Source organism: Capsicum annuum, unplaced genomic scaffold, assembly GCF_002878395.1.
Source record: "Capsicum annuum cultivar UCD-10X-F1 unplaced genomic scaffold, UCD10Xv1.1 ctg4243, whole genome shotgun sequence".
NCBI classification, from domain to species: domain Eukaryota; kingdom Viridiplantae; phylum Streptophyta; class Magnoliopsida; order Solanales; family Solanaceae; genus Capsicum; species Capsicum annuum.
Window position 1 is genome coordinate 9,931 of NW_025849830.1, and position 7,549 is coordinate 17,479.

Here is a 7,549-nt window from a genome sequence, read left to right on the forward strand (position 1 = left end):
TGGCACAGTAGCACGAAGGCACCAAGGCACCATGGCATCATGGCACAAAGGCACCATAGCTCAATGGATTTATGTCACCAAGGCACCGTGGCATCATCGTACTGTGGCACTGTGGCACCATGGCACCAAGGCACCAAGGCAGCAAGGCATCGTGTCACCAAGGCAGTAAGGCACTCTGGCACTATGGCACCATGGCACCATAGCACCATGGCACCAAGTCACTATGGCACCACGGCACTGGGGCACCATGGCATCGTGGCAGTATGGCAGCAAGGAACCACCGTGCCAAAATCTAAAGAGCATAAAACTACGTTCAATCATCCTAATATTTTCCTGACGTTCATCCATCTTTCTCACCGTTGCATGCTCATTTCTGTACATATCTGCTCTAATTATTTGTTTTAAATATATTTCAATGTTACCTCATATGTTGTGACGATTTTCTTAATGTCCCATCGCCTTTTTTTCAAATTTTTATTTAATATCCTTAATTTTAAATATTTAATATCATTATGTTATTTGTATAGATATGCACTCAATTATTGGTTTAAGGTTATTTCATTCTAATATTTATATTTTGGGGTTGTTACTTATCTGTTTCATTCTGGGCGATGTTTCTAATGTTCCTACGTTATTTTTATATTTTTTTCAATCTTTTATTTAATATTCTTAAATTTAAATATTTTATACCGTTATGTTATATGTACAAATATGCACTCGATTGTTGGTTAAAGGTTAGTTCACGCGCTGGAAATATTTTCCTAATATTTTAATATTTTTATAAATATTTTTTCTATTTTCGAATTATTTTAAACTTAGTTTTTGAATTTTCATAAATGTTATTTAAAAAAAAATATTTTCTTAATGAATCCACAGCGAGCACCGGTGGCCGGCGTGGGCGGCGCCCGTGCATAAGCCTCGATGTGCCTTTATCTCCTCTGCTCCCCCCAAGGGTGGTACATCATGTCAAATGGGACTTGCTTCAGCCTAGCAACGTCCGTATGGGCAGCAGTGCACGACATCTATTACTAGGCGTTGGGGCCGGTGCTGGGCGTGCATCGATGGAGTATTTGGACGCCCGGTGCGTGAGTTGAGTTCAATATGTCTGGTTAGGTTGGATCCCTGCTCGGGCAGCAATGTCCTGACCCGCCTGCCATCTCAGTCATGGGGCAAGCGCAATTTAGGTTTGCTCGAAGTCGGTTTCCTGTGCTGCATACCTAATGCCCATGCATTATCAAGTTTTATCGATCGCCTTTTGCCCCTCGCATTTCATGCGTGGACCGAATCGAATGGCCATCCTCGTGTTCTACGCCTTCCTTGCTTCATCGTGCGGTCATGGTCCATGAGCGATGGTCAGTATTCTCGGATGCGGTAGACGCAGAGGGCATGGGGTCTTTATCGACTCCTATCTACCCTGTACGATGCTCCTTGCAAATAACAATCGCGCTCACCTTGAATCCGTCTGCCCCCTCACGGGCAGGCTGGGCTCATGTGACGCCGGTGTCGATGAGGAATGCTACCTGGTTGATCCTGCCAGTAGTCGTATGCTTGTCTCAAAGGTTAAGCCACGCATGTGTAAGTATGAATAAATTCAGACTGTGAAACTGCGAATGCCTCATTAAATCAATTATAGTTTGTTTGATGGTATCTACTACTCAGATAACCTTAGTAATTCTAGAGCTAATACGTGCAACAAACCTAGAATTCTGGAAGAGATGCGTTTATTAGATAAAAGGTCGACGCGAGCTTTGCCCATTGCTGTGATGATTCTTGATAACTTGATGGATCCTACGACCCTCATGCCAGCGATGCATTATTTAAATTTTTGTCCTATCAATTTTCGATGGTAGGATAGTGGCCTACCATGGTGGTAATGGGTGAAGGAGAATTAGGGTTCAATTTCAGAGAGGGAGCCTGAGAAACGGCTACCATATCAAAAGAAGGCAGCAGACGTCCAAATTACCCAATCCTGACACGGGGATATAGTGACAATAAATAATAATACCAGGCTCAATGAGTCTAGTAATTGGAATAAGTACAATATAAATCCCTTAACTAGGATCCAATGGAGGGAGAGTCTGGTTCCAGCAGTCGCGGTAATTCCAGCACCAATAGCATATATTTAAGTTGTTGCAATTAAAAAGCTCAAAGTCAGACTTTGGGATTGGCCGGACGGTCCGCCTATGGTGTGCGTTGCTCATCTCGTCCCTTCTGTCAGCAGTGCGCTCCAGGCCTTAACTGGCTGGGTCGTACCTCCGGTACTATTACTTTGAAGAAATTAGAGTGCTTAAAGCAAGCCTACGCTGTGTATACATTAGCATGGGATAATATTATAGGATTTTGATCCTATTACGTTTGCCTTCGGGATCGGAGTAATGATTAACAGGGACAGTCGGGAGCATTCGTATTTTATAGTCAGAGGTGAAATTATTGGATTCATGAAATACGAACAACTGCGAAAGCATTTTCCAAGGATGTTTTCATTAATAAATAATAAAAGTTGGGGGATCGAAGGCGATCAGATACCGTCCTAGTCTCATTCATAAACGATGCCGACCAGGGATCGACGGATGTTGCTTTTAGGACCCCGCTGGCACCTTATGAAAAATCAAAGTTTTTGGGTTCCGAGGGGAGTATAGTCGCAAGGCTGAAAATTAAAAGAACTGATGGAAGGGAACCACCAGGAGTGGAGCCTGTTGCTTAATTTGACTCAACACGGGAAACTTACTAGGTCCAGACATAGTAAGGATTGACAGACTGAGAGCTCTTTCTTGATTCTATGGGTAGTGGTGCATATCCATTCTTAGTTTGTGGAGCGATTTGTCTGGTTAATTTCGTTAACGACCAAGACCTCAGCCTGCTAACTAGCTATGCAGAGGTATCCCTTGGCGTCTAGCTTTTTAGAGGGACTATGCCTTTTAGGCCGCAGAAGATTGAGGCAATAACAGGTCTATGATGCCCTTAGATGTTCTGGGCCGCACACGGGCTACATTAATGTATTCAACGAGTTTATAGCCTTGGCCGACAGGCTCGGGTAATCTTTGAAATTTTATCATGATGGGGATAGATCATTGCAATTGTTGGTCTTCAACGAGGAATTCCTGGTAAGCGCAAGTCATCAGCTCGCGTTGACTACCTCCCTGCCCTTTGTACACACCGGCCGTCACTCCTACCGATTGAATGATCCGATGAAATTTTTGGATCGCGGCGACGTTGGCGGTTCGCTGCCCGAGACTTTTTGAGAAGTCCATTGAACCTTATAATTTAGAGGAAGGATAATTTGTAACAAGGTTTCCGTAGGTAAATCTGCGAAAGAATCATTGTCGAAACCTTCACAGCAGAACGACCAGTGAACATTTTTAACAACTAGAGAGTCTGCACAGGCGGGGTGCTACGGCACTCCGAATGAGCTTCTCTCCCTCGTCCTCGATGCGAAAGTGCCAAGGAATACTTAAATAAACATCCTGCCCCTCGCGCCCCATCCGCGACGTACGTCGGGAGAACCTATGCTTTTTTTGTAAATAAAATGACTCTTGGGAACAGATATCTCGGCTCTCACATCAATGAAGAACGTAGTAAAATGTGATACTTGGTGTGAATTGAAAATCCCATGAACCATAGAGTATTTGAACGTAAGTTGCGCCAGAAGCCATTAGGCCGAGGGAACATCTACCTAGGCGTCACGCATTGCATCGCCCCCATCGCATCGTGCCTCAATCACAGGGCTCGCTGTTGTTGTGGGGTGGATACTGGCCTCCCATGCACCTCGAGCTCGTGGCTGGCCTAAATGCGAGTCACGTCGATGGACATCGCGGCAAGTGGTGGTTGTATCTCAACTCTCTTTGTTGTCGTGGCTATAGCTCATTGCACGTCCGAACTCCAGGACCCTTTCACGCTTAGGCACTCCGACCGCGACCCCAGGTCAGGCAGGGTTATTCGCTGAGTTTAAGCATATCAATAAGAAGAATAAAAGAAACATACAAGGATTCCCTTAGTAACGGTGAGCGAACTGGGAATAGCCCATCCTTAGAATATGGCGGCTCTGTCACCCGAATTGTAGTTTGGAGAAGCGTCCTCAGCGGTGGACCGGGCCCAAGTCCCCTGGAAGGGGGCACCAAAGAGGGTGAGAGCCCCATTGTACCTGGACCCTGTCGCACCATGAGGCACTGTCTATGAGTCGGGTTGTTTGGGAATGCAGCCCAAATTGGGCGGTGAATTCCGTCCAAGGCTAAATACGGGCGACAGAACGATAGCGAACAAGTACCGCAAGGGAAAGATGAAAAGGACTTTGAAAAGAGAGTCAAAGAGTTCTTGAAATTATCGATAGAGAAGTGGATAGGGGCCAGCTATATGCTCTGATCGGATATCGAATGGTGATGAGCCGATCCAACGATTGACTTGGGGCATGGACCAGCGTGGATTGGGGTGGCAGCCAAAGCGCGGGCTCTTGATATGCTCGTGGAATGCCATTTCCTTGATTGTGGTAGGCAGCGCGTGCCTCCGGCATGCTTCGGCATCTGCGCGCTACAGACACTGGCCTGTGGGCTCCCTATTTGACCCATCTTGAAAAATAGACCAAGGAGTCTGACATGTGTGTGAGTCAATGGACGAGTAAATCCGTAAGGCGTAAGGAAGCTGATTGGTGGTATCCCCCCGAGGGGTGCACCACCGACCGACCTTGATCTTCTGAGAAGGGTTCGAGTGTGAGCTTACCTGTCGGGACCCAAAAGATGGTTAACTATGCCTGAGCGGGGAGAAGCTAGAGGAAACTCTGGTAGAGGCCCGCAATGTACTGACGTGCAAATCATTCGTTTGACTTGGGTATAGGGTCCGCGACTGCTTTGTCGAGCCGTGCCACAGAATTAAGAGCTCCAAGTGGGCGATTTTCGTAAGAATAACTGGCGATTCGGGATGAAATGAAAGCTGGGTTATGGTGCCAAGCTAAGTGCTAACCTAGATCCCACAAAGGGTATTGGTCGATTAAGACCGCAGAACGGTGGACATGGAAGTCAAAATCCGCTAAGGAGTGTGCAATAACTCACCTGCCAAATAAACTAGCCCCGAAAATATATGGCGCTTAAGCGCGCGACCTACACCCGTCCGTCGGGGAAAGTTCCAGGCCCCAATGAGTAGGAGAGCGCGACGGTCACTGCAAAACCTTGGGCGCGAGCTCTAGTAGAGTGGCCAACGGTGTAGAAATTGGTGGTAGTAGTAAATATTCAAATAAGAACCTTGAAGGCCGAAGAGCGGAAAGGTTCTATGTGAACGGAATTGCACATGGATTAGTCGACCCTAAGGGTTGGGGGAACCCCAACAGATAGTGCTTTTCACGGGTACTCCAAAAGAGAATCAAGTTAAAATTCCTGGAACAGGACGTGGCGGTCGACGGAAACGTTAGGAAGTCCAGAGACGTTGGCGGGAGCCTCAGGAAGAGTTATCTTTTCTGTTTAACAACCTGCCCACCCTGGAATCAACTCAGCCAAAGGTAGGGTCCAGCGGCTGAAAGAGCACCGCACGTCGCGTGGTGTCCTGTACACTACCGGCGGCCCTTGAAAATCAAGAGGACCGAATGCCGTCCACAACCGGTCGTACTCATAACCACATCAGGTATGAGAGGGGAACAACCTCTGGTCGATGGAATAATATAGGCAAGGAAAGTCTGCAAAAATGGATCAGTAACATCTGGAAAAGGATTGGCACTGAGGGCTGGGCATGGGGTTCCCAGTCCCGAACCCGTCGGCTGTTGGTGGACTGCTCGAGATGCTTCCACAGTGATAGTGGGTCACCGCGTGCCAGCCGGGGGAAGGACTAGGAACGGTTCCTTTGGGGGCCTTCCTCGCATGTCAAATAGCCAACTCAAAACTGGTACGGACAAGGGGAATCTGACTGTTTAATTAAAAGAAAGCATTGCTATGGTCCCAACGGATGTTCACGCATTGTGATTTCTGTCCAGTGCTCTGAATGTCAAAGTGAAGAAATTCAACCAAGCGCGGGTAAAGGTTGGTAGTAACTATGACTCTCTTAAGGTAGCCAAATGCCTAATCATCTAATTAGTGACGCGCATGAATGGATTAACGAGATTCCGACCATCCCTGTCTACTATCCAGTGAAACCACAACCAAGGGAATGGGCTAGGCAGAATCAATGGTGAAAGAAGACCCTTTTTAGCTTGGCTCTACTCCGACTTTGTGAAATAACTTGAGAGGTGTAGTATAAGTGCACTGCCCCTCTTTTTGGACCCAAGGCTCGCTCTACGGGCCGATCTGGGTGGAATACATTTTTAGGTGGGGAGTTTGGCTAGGGTGGCACATCTGTTAAAAGATAATGCAGGTGTTCTAAGATGAGATCAACGAGAACAGAAATATCCTGTGAAATAGAATGGTAAAAGATTGTTTGGTTGTGATTTCCAATACGAATATGAACCATGAAAGCGTTCTCTAACGATCCTTTAGACCTTCAGAATTCGAAACTAGAGGTGCAAAAAAAGAGTTACCATTGGGATAACTGGCATGTTGCAGCCAAGCGTTCATAGGGACGTTGCTTTTTCATCCTTCGATGTCGGCTCTTCCTATCATTGTGAAGCAGAATTCACCAAGTGTTGGACTGTTCACCCACCAATAGGGAATGTGATCTGGGTTTAGACCGTCATGAGACGGGTTAGTTTTACCCTACTTATGACAATGTAAGTTCACCTCACCCGAGTTAGCGTCTTATTTTTCAAGTGTCGCTTGCATTCCATTCCAAATAGTTAAGTACACGATATCAAGTGGCCTTTCACGAAAAACAACGGCATCACAACTAGAAGTTTTCCATGATACGGAGTGCAGCTTAAGTGCTCAGCGACGCACGGAGAATAACATCGGTACATGAAGGCATATCACAATTAGAGGTTTTTGTGACCGTCGAGTGCAATGCTAGAGACACATCCAATGACAAATGCCGACGGACATATAGTGGCCTACCATGGTGGTGTCTTTGTCAAGTTGGATATCCGTGCACCGGAACCATCACCCCCAAATCAACATGGGAAAAAGGAACCAATGCTCCATGGAACCAAGGCACAAAGGCGCCATGGCTCCAACGCACCATGGAACCAAGGCACCAAGGCACCGTGGCACAATGGCACCGAGGCACCATGGCATCGTGGCACCGTGCACCAAGGCACCGTGTCACCAAGACACCAAGTCACCATGGCACCATGGAGCCGGGCAGCAAGGCACCGTGGCACCAAGGCACGAAGGCACCGTGGCACCATGGCACAGTGGCACGAAGGCACCAAGGCACCATAGCACCATGGCAAAAAGGCAGCATGGATCAATGGCTCTATGTCGCCATGGCACTGTGGCGTCATGGCACCGTGGCACCAAGGCACCATTGCACCATGCCACCATGGCACCAAGGATCCAAGGCAGCAAGGCACCGTGACACCAAGGCACTAAGGCACCATGGCACCGTGGCACCATGGCACCATGGTAGCAAGGCACCGTGGCACCAAGGAACCATGGCACCATGGCATCAAGGCACCAAGGTGCCAAGGAACCAAGGCACA

At 47.5% G+C, this 7,549-nt stretch overlaps 2 pseudogenes; both read left to right on the forward strand.

Moving 5' to 3' along the window:
• Window positions 1-3,528: 3,528 nt before the first annotated feature.
• On the forward strand, window positions 3,529-3,683 carry LOC124891925 (annotated as a pseudogene).
• A 229-nt stretch (window positions 3,684-3,912) lies between these two features.
• On the forward strand, window positions 3,913-6,928 carry LOC124891923 (annotated as a pseudogene).
• Window positions 6,929-7,549: the final 621 nt, after the last annotated feature.